Raw genomic sequence first — 24,111 nt, 5'->3', positions numbered from 1 at the left:
CTTCATTAGCCTTGTTTGGAAATTAAGACAATGCAATATAATAGTTTATTTATTCATCTTATTTTGTTCAATATAATAAATCTACTGTATTTTAGAAGTAGTAGTATCTATATGGTAAATTAATATTTCTACAAAATAATTATTGAGTTTATTTGTTTTGATGGATTATTTTTGTATATCAAGATAATAAATTTTATTTTTTAATTACATCTTTATTTAACATCGTGATTGCAAACATGTTTGTAGTTGGGTTTTAGTTGGGTTTTTAGTGCAACCTTCCTACCACCAATGACCCTCAAGTCCTTCTCTCACCTCGGCCTGTATTCGAGACAGACATTCTATTTCTTTCACTCAATACCATTGTCATGATAGTTGTAACTGTAGTTATTTCTCTAACAGAGCTCACCATTCTTTGTTGTAAGCTTCATATTGTGTGCCAGTCCTTCCACCCTCATCTCTATTCTTTTCTGGGCATTATTAAAATAATGTCTTTTATTTTCCTTAAATCCCACAGATGAGTGAGATTGTTCTATATCTATCTCTCTGCCTCTGACATATTTCAGTAAGCATAATAGTTTCCATGTCCATCCAAGTATAAGAAAATTTCATGACTTCATTTTTCCTGATGGCTGCACAATTGTGTTTAGGTACCACAGTTTCTTTAACTACTCATCTGTTGTCAGGCAACTAGGTTGTTTCCAGATATTTTTCTACTGTAAATAGCTCTGCAATGAATACAGTTGTGCAGAAAGAATGTTTTTGTGTTCCTAGAGTATGTCCCTAGGAGTGGTATAGCTGGATCAATATAGGATCTCAATTTCCAGTTTTTTGAAGAATCTCTATATTGTTTTCTAGAAAGGCTGGACTAGACAGCATTCCCACCAACAGTGAATGCGAATTTCTTTCTCCCCATATCTCTGCCAACATTGTTCTTCTTTTTGTTCTTTGTGATGTCTGTGGAGTGAGATGATACCTCACTGTTGTTTTGATTTGCATCTCCCTAATGATTAGAGATGTGGAGACTTTTTTCATGTGCCTTTTGCCTATATGTATTTCTTCTTCGAGAAAGTGTCTGTTCATTTCTTTTCCACATTATTTGATGACGTTAGATATTTTTTTTCTTGTTAAGTTCTGTCACTACCTTGTTTTTTCTAGATGTTAGCCCCTTATCTGATGGAAATTGGGTAAATAGTTTCTCCCATTCTGTGGGTAGCCTTTGTATCCTAGTCACTATTTCCTTTGAGGTACAGAAGCTTATGAGCTTAATATGGTCCCATCTGTTTATCTCTGCTTCCACTTGTTTGGAGAGTGCTGTTTCCTCCTTGAAAATGCCTTTAGTCTCAATGCCGTGAAGTGTTTTACCTTTCTGTTGTTCTATATGCCTTCTGGTTTCGGGTCTGATATCCAAGTCTTTAATCCATTTGGACTTGACCTTTGTGTATGGTGTTAGACGGAGGTCCAAGTTCTCATGTGGCTGACCAGTTGTCCCAACACCACTTGTTGAAAGAATTTCCTTGCTCCATTTTGCATTTCTTGCCCCTTTATCAAGGGTTAATTAATTATATGTCTGGGGAACATTCTTTGAATTCTCAAGTCTATTCGATGGATCTGGCGGTCTGTCTTTATTCAAATACCATGCCATTTTAATAACTATTGCTTTGTAGTAAATTTAAATTTGGGATACGTGATGCCTCCTATTTTCTTTGTTCCTAAGGGTTGCTTTAGCTATTCGTGGATGTTTATAGTTCCAAATGAATTTCAGGATTGTTTGATCCACTTTGAAGAATGTCATGTGTATTCTTAGAGGAATTGAATTAAAAAAATATATACATATACATACATGCATACAGTGCTTTGGAGAGTATTGAGTATTGCCATTTTATGATGTTAATCTTCCCAATCCATGAACAGGGTTTGTGTCTCCATTTCCTGTGTCCTCTTTTATTTTTTGAAGCAGTGATTTGTAGGCCCTTTAACTCTTTAGTTAAGTTGATTCCAATGTATATAAGTTTGTGTGGCACTAATGTGAATGTGATTGTTATTATAATGTACATTTCTTCTTTATCATTATTTGTGTATAAGAAGGCCATGATCTTTGCATGTTAATTTTGTAGCCTGCCACTTTGCTATATAAATCTATTGTTTGTAGTAGCTTCTTCATAGAGTATTCAGGTTTTCTAAATATTGTATCATGTCATCATTAAAGCTTGATTTTTTCCTTTCCTTTCTGAATGCCCTTAATATATTTTTTCTTGCCTAATTATTATGGCAAGTACTTCTAGTACTATGTTGAATAGGAGTGGTGAGATAATAAATTTTATAATCTTAAGAAATTATTTAATCTTTCTTAAGAACTTGCTTTTTCATATATGTTCAAATATTATATTATTAAAGCATATTTGTTTACAGGGTTGTTTAAATGCAATTGAGATTTTTGTTATAAAGTTGTTCATTGAGTTTAAATCATACAATGTACAACACCCAGTGAACCAATGCACATTTCCAATATCAATGTCCCCAGTTTCTCTCCCACCTCACATTTCCCTTTACCTTGCCTGCATCTGTGACAGAATTTGCCCTTCTCATTTTCTCCTCTTCCTTACTTTTTTTCTTTCTTTTAGACAATGGAGTTTGCACACTATCCCCTTTCAGCACCATTTATTGTCCAGAGTGAAAATTGTCATTGTCAGAGTGGTCTCTTTTTTTTGCCTTAACTAAATTTCTTCACTATTTTTGTCAACAACCTACCATGGACTGGTCCTCCTGGCCCTCATCTCTGTCTTCTATGTATATAATTTTCCATACTATCTTTCTGTTTGAATATCTCAAAATAAGCACAATTATTCTATGTTTATCTCTCACCCTCTGACTCATTTCACTCAACATAATACTCTCCATATCATCCATATATAATCCAATTTCATGACTTAAGTTTTCTTAATAGCTACATAGTATTCCATTGGAAGATGAATCACAGTTTCTTTATCCACTCATTTGTTCTCTGGTACTTGGTTTTTTCCAGATTCTGGTTACTATTAATTGTGTTAAAATCAACATAAAAATACAGAGAGATTTTCTGCATTGTGTTTTTGGCACCTAGGGTATATTCATAGGAATGGTATTGCTGAATCATATGGAAGCATAATTTTTAATTTTTGAGGAATATCCATCAAAAGGCTGAACCAGTAGACATTCTCACCAGCAGTAAATGCTAGTCACTTTCTCTCTGCACATACAGAACATTGGTTGTTCTTTTTCTTTTGGGTGTGTTCTAGTCTTAGTAATGTGAGATATTTCCTTATTGTTTTGATTTGCTTCTCCCAAATGGTTAATAATGTGGAATATTTTCTGTGCTTTTTGGACATCTGTATTTATTCTCTGAGAAAATACCTGTTTATATCTTCCTCCAATTTTTGGATGTGATTAGATGTTTTAATTTTTTTTATTAAACTCTATCAGTGCCTTATATATCTTAAATAGTAATCCCTTATAAAATAGGTATTAAATAAATAGTTTCTCCTTTGCATGGGCAGTCTTTATATCCTAGTCACCATTTCCTTTGAAGAGAAGAAGCTTCTTTAGTTTAATGTATCATTTGTTTATCTTTGCTTCCACTTCCATTTCCTCAGGTGTTTTGAGGATGAAACACCACTGTTTCCTTTATGTACCTTATGGTTTGAGGACTAATATCAAAGTCTTTAATTCATTTGTCTTGACTTTTTACAGCACATTAGTTCACTTCTTTGCAACTGAGCAATTTTAACAATCGCATTTGTTGAAAAGAATTCCTTTGTTTTACTTCATATTTCTTATCCCTTTATCAAAGATTAATGAATAATAGATCTGAATGTCATTCTCAGGAAATTTAAGTCTATTACATTGATGTTAGAGTCTATCTTTATCCTGATACCATGCAGCTTTAATGACTACTGCTTTATTTTACAGTTTGAAGTTGGAGAAAGTGGTGCATTCCATCTCTATTCCCCCAGGGATTGATTTAATTATTATTGGAGGTTTATTGACCATATGGATTTCAGGAGTGTTTGATCGATTTCTTTGAAAAATGGCCTAAGCACTCTTAGAAAAATTGCATTAAATGTCTACAATGCTTTGGAAAGTATTGCCATTTTAATAATGTATTCTTTACTTTCTGCTCTTCAGTGATTTCCATATTAAAGCTATGCCCATGTGTAATGAATATTCTATTATTTGCATGTTAAGCCTATAAGGGAGACATTGTTTTAATAAGTACTTCTAAAATGTGAACATATGTCCATGTGTATAGTGTAGGTCAATGTTACATTAATTATCAATCTGGGACATTAAACCAAAGTCTATAAACTCAATTCTCACTATTATAAGTTTGTTGCAGACATCTGGTGGACAGAAATATGCTATATTCTTAAATATGGTATAATGTACAGGGCAGCATTTGTGCAACAAATAATTGATGTTTTTACTATTTATTTTTATTGTTTTTTTTTGTTAGACCACACCCAGAATTTTTCTGGGCTTACTCTTGACTCTGTGCTCTGAAATTATAATTAGTGGTGCTCAGAGTACCATATTAGATGAGGGATCAAACACAGGTTGGCTGGTATTTAAGGCAAGTGCTCTACCTGGTGTACTGTAGCTCTAACCACTGTAATTACTATTTCCTACATTTTTATAATTATAGCTAGTCTCTCTGAGCATATTTTAATTTGCTTATGCATATGTATGTTAATCAAGCTAGTACTGTCATTTATATTAATTTTTTAGCTTAATGTTTATGGGAATTATATAGTTTGATAGTTTGATTTAGATAGAAATTCAAATTCACATTATGTTTAGATTTATTAGAATGATCAATAAGAATTAATTATTCCAAAATCTACTTTGAAAGGTGAGCTCTCAACTTTCTTAATAACTATTGGTTATAATCTCTGTAAGAAATATAAAGCATTATGCCCATATGGGATTAAAGTCCAAGATCCTTCAGGACTGAAAAGAAAATACAGTGGATAGGACACTTGCCTTTGATCTGGGTTCTATCTTTGGTATCTCATATGATCACCATGAGCACCACCAGGAGTGATCTCTGAGTATGGAATCAGGAGTAACTCCTGAGACTTACCAGATGTGGCTTCCAAACAAAACAAAACATTAAATCCAAGATTCTTTGTGAAGTTTACCACAAAGAATGGTAAGTGCAATAAGAGAAATAACTACACTAACGACTATCATGACAATAGTAGTGAGTGAGAAAAGTAGTATGCCTGTCTCGAACACAAGCAGAGGCTGGAAGAGGAGAGAGATGGGGGACATTGGTGGTGGGAAGGTTGCACTGGTGAACAGGTGTGTTTTTTTATAACTGAAACCCAACTACAAATATTTTTGTAATCATGATGCTTAAATAAAGATATTATTAAAATTATAAAAGAAAAAATATTAAACTAAAAATTACTTAATAAGAAAGGGAAAAGCTCTCCAATTCTACCTCTGTTAAATTATTGCATGTACATTTTTCTCTACTACGTATTTTCCCTTCCTATTCTTGTTCCTAAGAATTTTTCTTACTTACAACCTAAACATTGGCTATGTAGTTTAAAATATCGTTATCATTTTTTCCAATTTTTTTGAATATTGTACTACAATATTTCAGATTTACTTAGACTTCAGATTACTTAAATATTAATGTTACTGTAAACAGGGATCATCCCACCCTTTAAAATAAATATCTGGACCAAAACAACAGCACAGAAATTAGGGCACATGCTTTGCACATGTTTGACCAAATTTGATCGCTGGCACTCTGAGCCCTACTAGGAATGATCACTGAGCATAGAGCCGGGAGTAAGCCCTGAGCACTCACTACCTTGTGTGATCCAAAACTTAAAAAAAAAACAAAAAACTGAAATTTTGTAAATAATTCAAAGTAACTTTCCTAAATTTTGAGTCAGCTTATCTTGGCATAAGCTGACTTATATATTGGTATGCTACTTATCATTTCATGAGAATTCTTTGATTATAGCAGCAATGAAAAATAGAATAGCAGCCTTAGAATATTTCTTAGGTAGAAATAATTTTGTTAATGTTCTATGAAAAGCAGTAAATCTCAGTTTTTTAAATTCTATTAGGTGAAATACAGGATATATGTAATTTATCTGATTTTGAGTGTTTTCTTTTTCTGGAAAGGTTTCCAGTTGATGTTTCACTTTATGAATTTCCATTATTCCAATAAAAGACAGTGCTTGGTATGCTACTATTTAATTTCTTTCTTCATTTAATTTAATTTAATTTAATTTTGTTTTTTGGGTCACACCCGGCAACACTCAGGGGTTACTCCTGGCTCTATGCTCAGAAATCACTCCTGGCAGGCATGTGGGACCATTTGGGATGCCAGGATTTGAATCACCATCCTTCTGCTTGCAAGGGAAACACCCTACCTCCATGCTATCTCTCTGGCCTCTATTTAATTTCTTTTTTTAAATATGAAAAAAATGAGCACCTTGTATCAGTAAGATTTTTGTGTTACCAGCAATAAAATTTATTGCTACCTAAAAATGAATGAATAAATTTTATGGACAATTTATAAAAATCATAAGAAATAGTTTTGGAAAGTTAAGAAAAAAACCAGTTTTAGGCAATTAAGTTTTTAAAATAATGTATAGTTAATTTCTTCAGAATTTCCAGGATGTAACATCTCTAATTCTCTTCTTTCCTTGTCACTCAACTTGATTGAAATTCTTTGGAGAGTCAAACTGACCTAGCTTCACTCATGTGTCTGTCACTTTTCTTGTAAAAGCAGAGAATCTTTACTCAAAGACTCACCAGGACACATAAAGAAAATGTTTATTTCTGTATCAGGAATCTACATTGCCATTGAATAGCAAATGCCTATAAAATGTCATTGTCATAGGAAATAAACACTATTTTATGTTCATATATTTTTGAATCAACTAGGCTAGTCTAATTTTAATTGTGCTCACTTGATTTGGCTTGAGAATTGGTTCTATTTTATCTCTTCTTCAAGCACATCTTATTTTCCTGGGAACCATGCATTACCTGGTTTCACATTCTTTTTTATGGAACATAAAATGACAGAAGAACATAGAAAAAAGCAGTTACAAATTAATTTGAAGCATCTGTGTGATGTCTATTAACTTTCTGTTGGTCAAAGCAAGTAAGTTAGCTAATCCTACAGTGGGATAGTGAGGAAATCTACTCTATTTGCAACTGGAGGAATTTACAAGGTTATATGTTAGAGGCAGTGCGAGAGTTGAGAAAAAAATCCCATTCACAATAGTGCCATAGAAACTCAAGTACCTTGTAGTTAACTTAACTAAAGAAGTGAAAGACCTGTACCAAGAAAACGGCAAAACAGTCTTCAGAAATAAAAAAAGAGGACGACACAAGGAAATAGAGACATATATCCTGTTCATGAATTGTGATGATTAAGATAATTAAAATGGCAATATTTTCCAAGCATTTTACAGATTTAATACAATTTCTCTAAGGAGACTCAATATTTCTCAATGAAATGGATCAAATAAAATTTAATTGGAACAATAAACATCTACAAAAAGTTAAGGCAATATTTAGAAAATGAAGGCATCACTTTCCCAAACTTTAAATTGTACTACAAAGCAACAATCATTAAAAAAAGATGCATGGTACTAGACTCTCAGATCAGTGAAATAGACTTGTATTCAGAGAATCACCCCCAGACATACAATCAATAAATATTTGAGAAAAAAGCAAGAAACACGGGTGGAGCAAGAAAAGACTCTTCAAACTTGATGTGAGACAACTGGTTAGCTAAAAGTGAACTCAGACCTCTCTTTAACACCATGCACAAAGATAAAATAAAAATGGTAATGTGGTTTTTAGAAAAATTAAAGGCATTACTGTAATAAGGCCCAGAGACAATAGAGTTAAGGACTGGAAGGACCAGCTCCCAATTTGAAGCTCATCACATAGAGTGGTGAATTCTGTTAGGGAAATAACTACACTAACAACTAACATGACTGTTAAAACTATGAGAGAAGTAGAATGCCTGTCGCGAGTACAGGCAGGGGTTGGGGGGCATTGGTGGTGGGACTGTTGCACTGGTGATGGGGGGGTGTTCTGTTTATAACTGAAACCCAACTACAAACATGCTTGTAATCATGGTGCTTAAATAAATATCCATATTAAAAACTGGTCTAAAGACCATGCTAAAAAAACCCTGAAACTTTTAGGTAGATAGAAGATAACTTAGGCAAAACACTATGATATTAAGATTAAAGGCATTTTTAAGAAGGAAACACCACCGTCTAAACATTTGGAAGCAAATATAAACAAATGGGTGTACATTAAACTGAGAAGCTTCAGAACTTCAAAGGAAACTCACTTGTATACAAAGACTACCCACAAAATAGGAGAAGAAGCTACTCATCCAATACCCATGAGATAAGGGTATCTACCTAACATTGACAAGGCACTGATAGAATTTAGCAAGAAGACAAAAATCTAAATCTATTCAAAAATGGAGAGAAGATATGAACAGATATTTTCTCAAAGAAGAAATACAGATGAATAAAGGCATACAAAAATGCTTTATAACACAAATAATCTGAGAGATCCAAATCAAAACAAAAATGAGGTACCATCATCTCACACCAGAGATACTGTCACACATCAAGAAGAACAAGATCAACCTGTGTTGATGTAGATGTGGGGATAAAGTGCCTCTCATTCACTCCTGATGGGAATGCTCTCTAATCTAGCTTTTCTGGAAAACAATATGGATATTCCTTAAAAAAAAACTTGAAATTGAACTCCCATATAATTCAGCAACATCACTCCTAGGATTATACCCAAGGAACATAGAACCACAATACAAAAATGCCCTTTGCAATCTTATATTAATTTTAGCACTGTTTACAATAGCCAGAAATTTGAAACAACCCAGGTGCCTGACAACAGATATGTGGGTAAAGAAACTTTGGTACATCTATACAATAAAATACTATGCAGTCATTAGAAAAATGAACTCATGACATTTTCTTATACATGGATGGGCATGGAGATTATTATGTTGAGTGAAATGAGTCAAAGGAAGAGGAAAAGACATAGAATAGTTTCACTCATCTGTGGTATATAAGAAAAAATACACGTATTGTAATAATAACTAGTGACAATAGAGATGAGAGCCAGGTGGACCAGCCCATAATAAGATGTTTGCCACAAAGAGTGATGAGTGCAGTTAGAGCTCTAATTGCACTGACAACCACCATAACAGTGATAGTTGGAACTGATTTCTCTGGACAAGAACAGTGAGCTGAAAGGGGATAAAGTAATATGCCTGGCACCCCCTCAATGACAATAATGCAAACTACAGTTCAGAAAGGAAAGAGAGAGAGTGAGAGAAGAATGCTTGTTTCAGAACAGGCAGGGTGTGTGTGGGTAGGGTGAAAATGGGGGACATTGGTGGTGGGAAAGTTGCACTACTGAAGGTTGGTGTACATCATATGACTGAAACCCAACTACGGACATTTCTGAAATCACAGTTATAAAATAAAAAAAATATTATTTAAAATATGCAACCTACTCCTAGTTCCCAATAGGTAATTTGTTGTTTATTTACCAAAGATTAGCAAAAAGGGTACTTTACCGGAAAATGCCTAAAATCTAACTAAAATTATTATGAGTAAGAACAAATATGAGAGAGTGGAGAAACTAATTTTAGAATTATGTTTGTTCTAATTAACAATTAATTATTAATACTAATTATTATTAATTATTAAGATTATGCATGATTAAAATGTACAATACCATCATTCAGTTTAGTCTCTTGGTATAGAGACTTTGGTCATAAAATTTTCAAATATATCTTTTCTTATTTTAAAAAACATTGACCTAAAATTAACCATATTAAAATTTACATGATTTTAATAATTGTTCAAGGAGAAATGTGATATATTTGGTGTACAATCATAGCACAATATTTGTCTCTTCACACATTAACTTCTTTAGCCAATTCTCAGCTTTCATTTAGAACATTATATGTAAAAATAATGGGGCCATTATAAAGAATTATTTATGAAATATAACAGAAACCAAGTGAATAATTGAATCCTTGCCCCTAAAGGAAAAATCTTTCAAGATTTCTTTCCTTACATAATATGAAAAATAATTTAAACATTTAGATGGGAAGAATTGAGGTGTAGGAAAAGTTCCATAGTATTTAAAGCAGAAAGGCTAATGTTAAAGGCAGCTCTGGGATGCTATTCACCCAAATGGCATTTAATTGACTGTAGTGTACTTGAGATCTGCTTTAATTACTGGAATTGTTCTACATTGGTCATGCTGTCTGTCAAACCTACTTCTATATCACAATAAACTGACATTCTTTTTTTAATTTCTTTTTTTCTCAGTCCTCCATTATCTGTATTATAATAATGCACACCACAAAATTAAGTACACTATAGATGGTCTTGAAATTTTAGAGGAAGAAGGAAAACAGTACAGAAAAGTTCTGTTTTCAGTGTACAATAAAGTAAAAACTTTCTACATTTATTAGTCTTTGGAGAACCTGAATTTTCCCAGAGTTCAGGAGTTCATTTGCTATATACTGTTGTCTGAGGACTTGGCAATCACTTATTTCCACTTCAGAAATCCAGAGTACTTGTTTGTTGTGACTGTCTACTCGAGTTTGTTTGCTTCTGCATTCTTCTAAGCATGTAATACTATCAGCTGAGTTTTATTCCTTCCCACTGTTGGCTCCAAAAATCAAATTAAGTTCATTCCGCCTCTTACTGCATTGGTAGCATAAGTGATATATTCTGTTATTGTTATGGAGAACATGCCTGTCAAGCACGTGGTAGAAAACCCAAGGGGTTGCTTATATACTGGGACTGGCCTTTGTAGTGAGCAGCTTGCTTTAGCTCTTATTGCAAACACATTAGCTCAGTCTTAGTTATGCTAAACCCTTGAAGGCATGCCCTTTAAATATTAAATCTGTACTTTGACACAACTATTGGCTGAATATAAATTTTACCAAAATTGGAACTAAAGCTTTGCCACAGCTGTGAGAATAGTTAAAACGTGATTAGTTAAGTTAGTATGAAAACTGCCTATGACATGGCAGGGAAGAACCTTCTTTACATGTGTTTTGCTTTGCAGAATGTCAGAGTACTGTCATGTACTGTCATGGCAAAGTACTGTCTGTCAACTAGCAACAATTTAAAAATTACTATCAGTTGGGAGTGATCTGCTGTAAATGGGCTAATCGGATAAATTTGGGGATTGCAAACTTGTTCTTTAAAAAGATCCTATTTGGGGCTGGAGAAGATAATGTAGTAGGTAGGGCATTTGCCTTGCATGTGGCCAAGGTAATTTTGACCCCCAGCATCCTATATGAGCCTTCAAACTGGCAAGGAGTTATCCCTGGGTGCAGAGTCAGGAGTAAGGAGTCCCTAAATGCCAAGCTAGGCTAAGCCTAGAGCACAACCAATGTAGCACAAAAACATACAAAAAGTTAAAATTATCTAATGAGGTGCCAGAGAGATAACAAAATGGATAAGGAGCTTGCTTTGCAAATGATAGAACAAGTTTTATCTCTGATACCACCTACGATACCCTAGCTTTGCCAGGAGTGATTTCTGAGCATAGAGCCATAAATTAACCCTAAATATAGCACCGCAAGGTGTAACTCCACCCCAATAGAAAAACAATAAAATGATGCAATTATTGGTATATTGAATACTCATTGTTGCTCTTATGTTATGTTTAAATTTATGATAGCATCTTATTACTATATTTATACATTTACAATGTATTATTTATAATCCTATATTTAATTTTTATTATTCAACCATATTTTTCTACAAAAATGTTATTTTCACAAAGTTCAACATAATAACTTTAGTTTCTTAAAACCATTTAAGTAACTGTACTTTAGTGTTCCTTATATATTAAAACACAAATTTTAAATAATTGATAAATAGGTTCAATGTAAACATTGGCTCATCTTAAATACCCTTGTAAAGGCCCTAGAATTTGGTCACATATTTCTTTGATGAACATCATCAATGAGAAAATAAGTCTTTGGGCTAACCATTTCTAAGCCTGATGCTGATGAAAAGTCTTTTCTTTTCTCTTGGTTCTCTCTTATGAAAAGTCATCTGTGTTCTCTTTCTTTAATTAAAAGTTAAAGTTATCTAAGGAAGAAAATTCTTCTGTTTTCCTTGAATAGAATTCCTGTGAAGAACCTGGACTTTTATTTCCATCAGCACTAGAAGCCTAGGTTCTTGCCAGTAAATAGAGCTAAAGCTTCTCACCTCAGTAGTAAGATCTGTCACCAGGAAGACATGTCTCTGAATCAAACAGAATCGTTTTTTTTAACCTATGCAGGTAGGGTACATGTTATGAACCTTTTTCAGAATCAGTTTCATTGATGCAGGTAGGGTACATGTTATGAACCTTTTTCAGAATCAGTTTCATTATGTTAAAATGGGGTTTATACAATTTATATCAGAGGGCTAGAATAACGATTACATAGATGAGGTAGACAATGTTGTGTTTTGTTGTAGAAATTACAGAATGCCAAGAAGGTGGGGAAAGGAGGAGATAGAGGTATTGGTGGTGGGGAAGGTTGCAATGGTGAAGGAGTGTTCTTTTTAGTAACTGAAACCCAACTAGAAACATGTTCATAATCATTGTGCTTAAATAAAGATATTATAAAAAGTGGAAAAGGTATTTGTTATTGTGCATATAACTTGTAGCATTTGAAATATGTTGTGCTATAATAAGATGATATAATATAAAATAAAGCTGACAGTTGCTAATACTAATCTTCAATGCTAATGAACTCAAGTATAGATTTATATGCATTTGTTGTAGGTGCATTGTTATTCATTTTGAAAATCTTGAGGATTGTTAAGTACAAAGACATGAAAAATCACAACACTAGCTACATTGATTAGAGGTTATATAAGATTTTTGAGACTGGGCTTTATTAATTAATTTAGCATGTTTTAGAGCATCTACTAAGATCCTAGAACATTTTATCTCAGAGAACTGTTCTCTCTTGTTATTCTTTGTCCTAACTTGTATTTACCTATGCTTCCTTATTTGAAGCCTGTTGAAAACACTGCAATGTATTTGCCAGTTTTCTGGAAAGTGACTGCTCAGAAAAAAAGAGATATATTGTGTGATAAATTTAGGGAACAGAGAAACATGATGGTTGAATGCTCAATTGCATACAAACGCAATAGAACTAAGTGAATTGCCAGATGGTAAGAGCCTCTTGCTAATTCAAAGGAGTGTTGTTGTTAACTAGAGTTGGGTAGGACTGTGCCCATTGAGTCCTGGTCATACTCAGTGGTCACTTCTAGTGGTGCTTGGGAGACCATTCCTAGAATGGTGACAGGTTCTAACAGGGATGGGCGACATACAAAGCAAGTGTCTTAATACCCATAATATGACTCCAAACTTCTTTTTTGTGTGTGTAATATTGCCTCAAATATCCTGCTTCTTTGCAAAAATTTAGTTTTTCTTGGAAATACAAGGTTATAAAGGCATTTCAAAGTGCAAATGAAGAATGTAAATACTACAGAGTCTACAAAAGTTTGATGTTCAAGTCAAATTTCTTTTCTGCAAAAATAGAAGTGCTCAGTTTATAAGAAGAGTTGAAAAGGAAGAACTTCCAAATCAAGGTTTGGGAAAGTGTTTTACAAATGCTATATATAACATTGCTAATGGTGATATTTAAATTCTCTAAAATTTCTGTAGTTGGTGTCATGTAATAGATGATTATTCTATGTTTATATTAAAATTTTTATATTTATATGTATTAACTATATTTTTCTAATAATATTTGAACTTTCTTGAAAATCTTTTTTATGAATTAAACTTTGATATAAAATATTTTACTCTGATTTCTTCTAGCCAACATTAATAGATATTTCACTTTAGAAGTACTGTAAAGCAAAGATATATCTACTATTTTAGTTATGGCTAATTTAAAAAAGTTTTATCATTAAAGATTAAGTAGTTACTTTTGTATATACAATTTATTCCTTATATTTTCACAGATAAATTGAGAATATCTATTTTGGTTTATTGCTATTTTAATAACTTAATTAACTAAAATACATAGGATAGCATTTTTACATAAATGTAGTAGTGTATTTTCTTTTACTTTAAAAAATTATACCCTAAACAGTAATTTAATTATATTACTAACAACATAACATCTTCTTATTTGTCATTTTATACATAAAGAGTGAAAGTAGTTCTTCAGAACTATTTTCATTAGTTGTTATGTAGAAACTCCTGTCATTTGTTAATGGTGCATTACATATAGATAGGTTTATAGCTAGGTAAAGCTGATTATAACAGTGATATGTAAAGGACAGGTGTTGAAAAATACAAGAATATTCTTTAGTAGAGAGTATTAATTTACTCTAGTTCACACTTTTTACTCATTTACGATATAAACTTGTTTTATACTTACACTTTTTCAGTATTCATTATGTGGACACATTTTGTAACTGAGATTGATGACATATTTGGTAATGACAAAGCCATAAATTTTTAATAAAGTAAAACAAAGGGACTCATAAAAGATAAAAAAACTAAAAGAATTGGATAGATATTTATACTTTCTTAGGTCATCTCTACTTTGTTATGGATGCCTAAAATTATTTGATTAAATTCCAAAGAGAAATATAGACAAAAAATAGGTCATTCAGTAATCTAATGATATTCTCTTTTGATGTATAATATTCTAGAGCTTGATCTTGGAACAATTCCCAGTGGACTATCTACAACACTCTGAGACTATTTTCTTTAGCAGGAACAGTGTTTGTACAGCTAAATTCATCAGAATCTAGAAATGTTTGAGCCAAAAATATGTGTTGGTCTGGTAAGACAAGACCTCTAGTCACTCTGACTTAATTTAGAATTAGAACTGTCCCAAACAATTCATTCTAACAAGTAGAATGCAGAATCTAATTCAGAACAAGAATGCATGAAAACAATTGAGCATTTCTATGTTTACAAATATAGTGAAGAAAGGATTAAAATTACCAAGAGCATTATAATATTATAGAAAATAACGTATCCTGATGATTTTGTTTATTGAACACTCACTCCTGAACATTGACAGCTCTGGTTATGTGTATTCCTAGCATTTTTTGAACTTGGTATCTTTTTTCCTTAACCTCTCATGAGAATCATTTTCTCAAATACATGCTAAATTGTTCATTGGAGAAAGCCTTATATCTTGAATTTCTATCTTTATGGTATTTTTGCCTTGTGAACAAGGGCTCATCAATGTTATGAATGTAATTCCACGTTTACCCAATTTTCTCTCATAAATTCACACAATAGAAGAAATTTTGGCAGTCTAGAAAATTGCTTTTTTTTAGTTACAATAGACTGATAAACTGAAAGAAATCTTTTAAAATAATTCAATACTTGTGATTGTTGCTAAAGTAGAAAGACCTTCCTGACTTTTAGTGGCAAAAGTCATCTAGGTGTTGTGTAGCTATAAAGCTTTGCCCTATTTATTCATATATAAATTATACTGTGGTTATTATTTTCTCTTTATGTTTAAGCTCTCAATCAGTACATACAGACCTAGCCTGAACAATTTTCTCTTTATAGTACAAGGGCTTTTTACTTAACTTTGATTTTGAATTGCTTTATTTGATCTTAATTTCAAAAATGTAAGCACAACTCACCTACATGTTATTTGATGCTCCAAAGTAAATGAAAAAGATTATAAACTGTACATGTAGTACTGGAGTTAAAATTAATTAAGCATTTTAGCTACATATCAAATTTTTTAAAATTGGAAATTAAGTTTTGTTTTGGTCTCATCAGAGAAACATGTATTTTAATTCTCAATATTTCAGTAATTTTATACTCAGTCTCAAGTATCCCAAATGAAATGACAATGGGAAATTGTGAAGTGCAAGATATTAAGCCTGTAAGGCAACAGACTCAGCACATTCATGCCAAGAGGAAAACAAATATATAAATAGAATTGGACTTTATAAATTTGGATGATCTTATTTTCTAAAATCAAAACAGAATAATATATACTGATAATAAGCATACCTCGGGGTAATTTATTTCTATCCCAGCACTCTCAGTGTCTCACAATTCTGAGAAAATACTTGACTTTCTCTAGGAAAAAGTTAAAAAAAATCTGTTCTTAAAAATTTTGTATTTTCAATCTTAATATCACTAGCTGCTTCATTGTATTTTTTCAATCATATTAAAAAATGCCAGAAGTGGGCCGGAGAGATAGCATGGAGGTAAGGCATTTGCCTTTCATGCAGAAGCACGGTGGTTTGAATCCCAGCATCCCATATGGTCCCCCGAGTCTGCCAGGAGCGATTTCTGAGCATAGAGCCAGGAGTAATCCCTGAGCGCCGCCAGGTGTGACCCAAACACCAAAAAAAAAAAAAAAAAAAAAAAAAAAAAGCCAGAAGTTTTACATCCTTAGCTCTTTTACTATTATTCAAACCTGCAAGTTTTCATCTATTCTTGACAAATACATTTTATAACATATCTTAGTTTGAAAATTATTAAATTAAAAATGAGTATAATTCATGATCATACTGAAAAACTATGCCATGAAAAAGATGAATCTAGAGGTTCTCTTAAATCAAAGAAAAATCAACACACAAAACATTCAAATGATATATAAATTATATACATAATAGTTCAGTTTGAAAATAAACTGATGGTGGGCTGGAGAGATAATACATTGACTAGGGTGCTTGCCTTGCTTGTGGTTCGATTACCAGAATCCCATATGGTTCCATATAAATATATACAGTAATTTCTGAGCATAGAGCCAATAGTAACCATGAACATCACCAGCTATGATTCCCCCTACCAAAAAAAAATGGAAGAAAAGAATCTGATAAAAGGCATCATAAATAATTTTTATAGTACATCATCCTAAACTCAGGAAGATTAATCTCTTACTTGAAAATTATGAAGTTTAATTCAGAAAAATGCCCAAAGCCAGGCCATAACTAGATTTCGTTTGGTTTTTGAGTATTTTCATTGAAAGACTTCAATTTTAATACTGGAATAAAATATTCTTGAAGAGGACATATCTGATATTTTAACTGAAGAAATCTTTTTTTATTTATTTGGTTGAGGGGATCATACCTACCTGTGCTCTGATATAAATACTGGTTTCTCTGCTGAAGATCAATCCTGCTGTTAGAGCAGGAATCATACATGGTGCCTGGGATTAAACCTGGAGAATTTTTCATAATTCCTCTCAAGAGATGAATAACTATAAAAACAGTGCTAAGAATTTACTGTTTTTATAATTCAATATAAAATTTGAAAAAATAACAGATGTCTTTGGCAAGAAAGAGCTTACTTCAAATTATAGGCTGATTTTAGGCGTCCTTAAAGCTGATGTGTCACCTAGTTGACTGTTCTTTACTAAAACATAGGAAGAACATTTTAGGAGAAAAGTTAATCTTCTGTATTTTCTGTAACTAAAATTTTACTTAAAATCAAGAATTCTTTATATATCCTTCTATAGATCAAAACAAACTAAGAATTATATTCCAACATATACAAAATTAATACATATGTAATAGTATATAAATTAGTAATGTATATATAAAACATTGAAAGGTAAATATTTTTTATTTCAAAATTTCCTTAGAAGAGTTAAAGTAAAAAGAATTATGAGCTAAATATGCCATAACTTATTTTTGTCTATGGAAATTGCATTCGTCACCCCACTTTCCCTTCCAGCACCCGCCCACCACAAAGCTGACCTCAATAGGTGGAGCAGGTGTCATGAATGCCAGTGAGCTCATGGAGTGCTGATGTTCCCCATTGCAAGTCACTACTATTTTTATTCCTCACTCCCGTGTGGTAACTCAGTACTCTGAGTGTTGACTTAAAAATCTATTTGACTTACATTAAAATTTAACAAAACACAATCGGGTGGGTTTATTTGTTCTTGTTACTGAACATTAAGATGAATAATCTGAGATTAAGAGAAATAATTCCTTAAAAATTGTGTTTTTCTCTTAGGCACACAAGTCTCATACATCTATTTCTTTGTTACATTGATTTAAAAGCCACTTCATACTTATTTAATTTTAATAGCCTCTAAGATTGTAATTCCCATTTTTCATAATTATATCATCTATAAAGTTTGTCTTTTCCATGTTAAGACTTAGGAGACAACTGGGGAGCAAATGACTCTTTCATTGCTTCAGTAAGATTTTCTTTTAATGATTACTTTCTTTATATGTATCATGAAACTTCACTGTACAATTAAGCAAATAAAGCTAAATCACAAATATCTTTATGTGTAGGTAATTATTATTTCTGCTAATTTATAAACTTAATTTCACCTTCACAATTTCAACCTGTATTTTATTAACTGAAGTTACCCAAATATACATTTATTATGGACACATATGGGTGGGGTGGGAAAAATAAGAACTCTCTTCGGAGGTAACTACCTTAGTTTTGAGTTAGCTTTCTAGGCCTATCATTATATTAGTAAGGAGGGACATTGAAAACATTAAAATAAAAGGGTTCCTATTTTTCATTAAATGACTCATACGACTTAGTTCAAGGCTATTGTAAACAAAGCAAAACAAAACAACTGTGTTTTAAATAATTCTTTGTTGAAAAATATAACCAGCTGTGAAATAAATATTCAAAATCAGGCTCAACATAAAGAAATCTAGGTAATTCTCAAATAAAAAATAATCAGTCTCTGGCTCATCATCTGTTCAGTAGTTGACAGAGTGGTTGAAATAGAATGTATTATAACTTATTCTTTAATAGTTTGGGATAATTGTTGCCATCTCATTAATATTAATAACTGTTATTTATTATTTATTAATTAATACATTAATAAAATATTCAATTTTAAATAAAATTTTAAATAACATTTAGTGTTTTATGTACCTAACCAAATTGAAGAGATTGTATATGCCATATTATAGTTTTTTTATGTTAATTAATTGTGTCTTTGAAAACTAAAGAAAGCAGTACACAATTCTTTAAGATATTTTTTGAAATATACCATGCAAACATGTTATTTAGATTACATTCTTACTATTAATTCATTTTTGTACAAAATTTAATGGAATTCATAATTTCCTTAATATCTAGCAAGTATCAAAATGTTTAACATAACTACAAAAATGTGTTGTTATTAAAATGTTTCTTAAGATGTTTTACTATTACATTTGCTCACAGATCCTAACTGAAGTTTGTTATATGTATCAAATAGCAAATAACAACAATAATATAGATATATGTCATACTATGTCAATGGTATGTACATATAGTTGTATATCATATAATAAAATGCTACCCTAGACTCTAACAATATACTTTGTTTTGGGGCCACACCTTGCGATGCTCAGGGGTCACTCATAGCTCTGCACTCAAAATAGCACCTGGCAGGCTCAGGGACCTTATGGGATGCCAAGGATCAAACCTGGGTGCCTCCTGGTCTGCCAATTGCAAGGCAAATGCCCCGACCACTGTGTTATCACTATGGGCTCCACATATTACTTATTATACTCAGGTTAGCAGTCAGTTACTATTCAACTTTTCTAGGCTGAGCTAAGTGGAATATGTTTTATATTTTGGTTTAGGACTGGAGGTACTGATTTTATCAGTAATAAAGACTTTTACTTTTTATTTTTATTTCTTTTTATGATTTCTAGACAAGCTTTAATGGTTTAACAGAGTGAATACAATTTGTGACCCATGATAACTCCTTAAACATTCTTGGTAGGTCAATTATATTTCTAAGGCAGTCTCTCTTTGTTTTGAAAAAAATCCACAGATGTCTGCTATCAAGTCCATAGTATTCTATGACATATTTTTTTCTTTTTGGTTTTGGGTCACACCTGGAAGAGCTCAGGGGTTACTCCTGGTTCTGCGCCCAGAAATTGCCCCTGGCTGGCACTGGGGGACCATATGGGATGCCGAAATTTGAATCACTGACCCTTCTGCATGAAAGGGTAAACACTCTACCTCCATGCTATCTCTCCGATCCCGACATATTATTTTTTAATCTTTTTTAAATTTTATTTAAACACCTTGATTACATACATGATTGTGTTTGGGTTTCAGTCATGTAAAGAACACCACCCATCACCAGTGCAACATTCCCATCACCAATGTCCCAAGTCTCCCTCCTCCCCCCCCCCCCTGTACTCTAAACAGGCTTTCCATTTCCCTCATACATTTTCATTATTAGGACAGTTCAAAATGTAGTTATTTCTCTAATTAAACTCATCACTCTTTGTGGTGAGCTTCCTGAGGTAAGCTGGAACTTCCAGCTCTTTTCTCTTTTGTGTCTGAAAATTATTATTGCAAGAATGTCTTTCATTTTTCTTAAAACCCATAGATGAGTGATACCATTCTGCATTTCTCTCTCTCTCTCTCTTCTCTCTGGACTTATTTCACTCAGCATAATAGATTCCGTGTACATCCATGTATAGGAAAATTTCATGACTTCATCTCTCCTGACAGCTGCATAATATTCCATTGTGTATATGTACCACAGTTTCTTTAGCCATTCGTCTGTTGAAGGGCATCTTAGTTGTTTCCAGAGTCTTGCTGTGGTAAATAGTGCTGCAATGAATATAGGTGTAAGGAAGGGGTTTTTGTATTATATTTTTGTGTTCCTAGGGTATATTCCTAGGAGTGGTATAGCTGGATCATATGGGAGCTTGATTTCCAGATTTTGGAGGAATCTCCATATCGCTTTCCATAAAGGTTGAACTAGACGGCATTCCCACCAGCATGACATTCTTCAAAGAAGTGGATCAGGCACTTTTGAAATTTGTTTGGAACAAAAAACATCCTAGAATAGCTAAAGCAATCATTGGGAAAAAGAATATGGGAGGAATTACTTTCCCCAACTTTAAACTTTACTACAAAGCAATAGTTTTCAAAACAGCATGGTATTGGAATAAGGACAGGCCCTCAGATCAGTGGAATAGGCTTGAATACTCAGAAAATGTTCCCTAGACATACAATCACCTAATTTTTGATAAAGGAGCAGGAAATCCTAAATGGAGCAGGGAAAGCCTCTTCAACAAGTGGTGTTGGCACAACTGGCTAGCCACTTGCAAAATATCCCCAGCTAACATCATATACGAAGGTAAAATCCAAATGGATTAAAGACCTCTATGTCAGACCCAAAACCATAAGATATATAGAACAACACATAGGCAAAATACTCCAGGACATGAGACTACATGCATCTTCAAGGAGGAAACTGCACTCTCCAAGCAAGTGAAAGCAGAGATTAACAGATGGGAATATATTAAGATGAGAAGCTTCTGCACCTCAAAGGAAATAGTGCCCAGGATACAAGAGCCACCCACTGAGTGGGAGAAACTATTCACCCAATACCCATCAGATAAGGGGCTAATCTCCAAAATATACAAGGCACTGACAGAACTTTACAAGAAAAAAACATCTACTCCGACATTTTTTAATGAGTCATTGTGCACTAATTTTGTGTCCCAAAAAGTTTTTAAATTTTTTCTAAAAGAAATAAGTCATTCTTTCGCACAATATCATTAAGTTCCTTAAAAATAAAAGGCACAAGTGATAGATACAAAGTTTTCTAAGGCAGAAAATATATCCCACATTACCCAGAATAGCATTAATCCAAAAGTTTTGTTGAAAATTCTTATTCATTTTCCTAATTAGATTATGACTAATACAATTATGAATCTGACCTTTAGTATGTGTCATGCATTAAATTCAAAACATTGTATAAATCATGTATGACCTAGTTTCTATCACACAAAAAGTATAGGATGATAGATATATCTATATATTGAAATAAACACTTTCTTGGACTATTACAATGTAGAGTTGAAAACTCTAGTTATACATAAGAGAGAATTTTAATGGTAATATTAATATCATTATCAGATACCCAGATACAACTTATGAGAAGAAGAGGAAAAATATTTGGGTGAGAGAATATTCATTTATATTGATTCAACTGGTAAGAACCAGAGCCTGATATCAGACTTATAAAAGTGCTTTTTTAAATGTTATTAAAATGAGATGTAATAATCATATGCCACACTAGCTAGGAATAGTGACAGTACAGAAGATAAGGCACTTGCTTTGTAAATGACCCTTTTGGGTTCAATCCATAACATCCCATTCAGTCTCCATAGCACCACTAGAAGTAATTTGTGAGCATAGAGCCAGGAGTAAGCTCTGAACATGGCTGGGTATTGCCCCTTAAACAAAAAAAATTTTTTTTCAAAGTTCTCAAAAGGAAAATATTGTTAAACAAGAACTTTAAACCCTTTCATGGCTCATAGTCTAAAAAGTCAAGTTTGTATAGAATATGTACATAAAAATAGATTCATAAATGTACTGTAAGATCTCAGGTCAACTTTTATTACCACCCCAGTGCTTACCATAAAAATTATAGCATGGAAAGTTTTACTAAATCCAGAGGAGATATCACCTAAAAATGATATTAAAGGGGATGTAAACAGTATGTAAACAGTATTCTGAACACAATGACAAGAGTGACATGTTAAGATGCCAGATGCATCATCAAAGTCCTACTTTAGTGTGGGCTCTCAGGGGCAATGTTACTGTCAAGTCAAAATACAGCCCTAGACAAGGCATGGGGTAGGACATATGTCCCTGTTTTCTACTTTCTTCTTTGGGATTCTCTCTGAATGGTGTCAGGCTATGCTCCACAGCAGACAAGCAGAGTCCTGTCAACAACGCTGGGTTTTGCTCTTTGCAGTGATCTTCTCCTCACTCAGTTTAATCTTGTCTTCATCCTTGTCTTCCTTGGGGAAGCAATGTTGGCTTGTGAGAATGTTTTCCACTAGGAACCGTGCAGCTTCATTGATGTTTATGTTACCCGTTGCAGAGGTTTCAAACCACCCAGAGAAGCCATGTTCTTTGCAGAGCATGTCCATCTGGGGAGGGATCTGGCCATTGTCTTTTTTCTGGTCACATTTGTTGGCTAGAAGGACGGCTGGAATAGGGTTGCCGTTTGGAAGATGGACTTAACTATCCAGGTCACTTTTCCACTTCAAAATAGCCTCAAATGTGGAACTTCTTGATATATCAAAGACTATAAAGGCACCTTCAGCTTCTTTGTAGTATACTCGGGTCATGTTGCCAAACCGCTCCTGCCTGGCTATGTCCCAGAGCTGCAGGCGCACGAGAGTGCGTGGGTCCCAGGTGAGCATCTTGAGTGCGAAGTCCACGCTGATGGTGGCGCGGTAGTGCTGCAGGAAGAGCTGGTGCACGTAGCGCCGGATCACACTCGTCTTGCCTGCGCCCAGCTCACCCACCACCAGCACCTTCAGCAGGTGCTCGCGGGGTGAGCCCGTGGCCGTGGCCTGGTGCGTGGTCATAGGCCACCGTGGCTGCTGCGTCTCCTGCGAGCCCAAAACGTTATTTTTAATGTGTGAGGTTCTGACTTTGCCCCCTATTGCCTCAAAACAAAACTAAACAAAACCAAAAATATTAGATTATAGTTTGGGTTCATCAGATTCAAATCTCCTTAGCTTTTGGAGTCATCATGTGCTACTCACTTACCTTGAGACATTTAAATACTTAATTAACTTCAAGTATAAATTCTGCTTTTGTCACTTCTGCTAATTCTCCTTCTAGTGAAACAAACCACATGGCTGAAGCTAATATTATTGAGATGGGTGAAATGTGTCCTGTTCATTCACCTAAAATATACATCAAAGTGATATGGCGAAAAACATGCATACACATAAACAGTAAAATATGAATAAAATGAGTCCCTCTACTGCAGTATTTATGGAATGTTTTCATGAGCCACCATTTTAGAGTTGCAAATAGATGGTCCTAGGTGACTGAGTAATGTCAGTGAAATGTGGTTTGTAAGAGATAAATACCAAGTCCAGGTTCGGCACTATAAAACCTTTCATAATTTTCTCCCTGATCTTTCCTTACTCATCTAGTTACCCAATAATCCCTCATTTTACATAATGGAGTTTCCTAAGTAGTTTCTATGACAATAGCCGTAAATACATTATACATGAATATTTTCTAATTTATGGCATTATTGATAATTGTAGACAG

General features: G+C 33.3%; 1 pseudogene; it reads right to left on the bottom strand.

The window, feature by feature from the left end:
• Positions 1–21,996: 21,996 nt before the first annotated feature.
• LOC126001701 (ras-related protein Rab-32-like) lies at positions 21,997–23,411 on the bottom strand (annotated as a pseudogene).
• Positions 23,412–24,111: the final 700 nt, after the last annotated feature.

The sequence above is a fragment of the Suncus etruscus genome, chromosome 2 (genome assembly GCF_024139225.1).
Source record: "Suncus etruscus isolate mSunEtr1 chromosome 2, mSunEtr1.pri.cur, whole genome shotgun sequence".
Taxonomy (NCBI): domain Eukaryota; kingdom Metazoa; phylum Chordata; class Mammalia; order Eulipotyphla; family Soricidae; genus Suncus; species Suncus etruscus.
The sequence above is the reverse complement of the archived record's forward strand: the minus strand, read 5'-3'. Positions and strand labels throughout refer to the sequence as shown.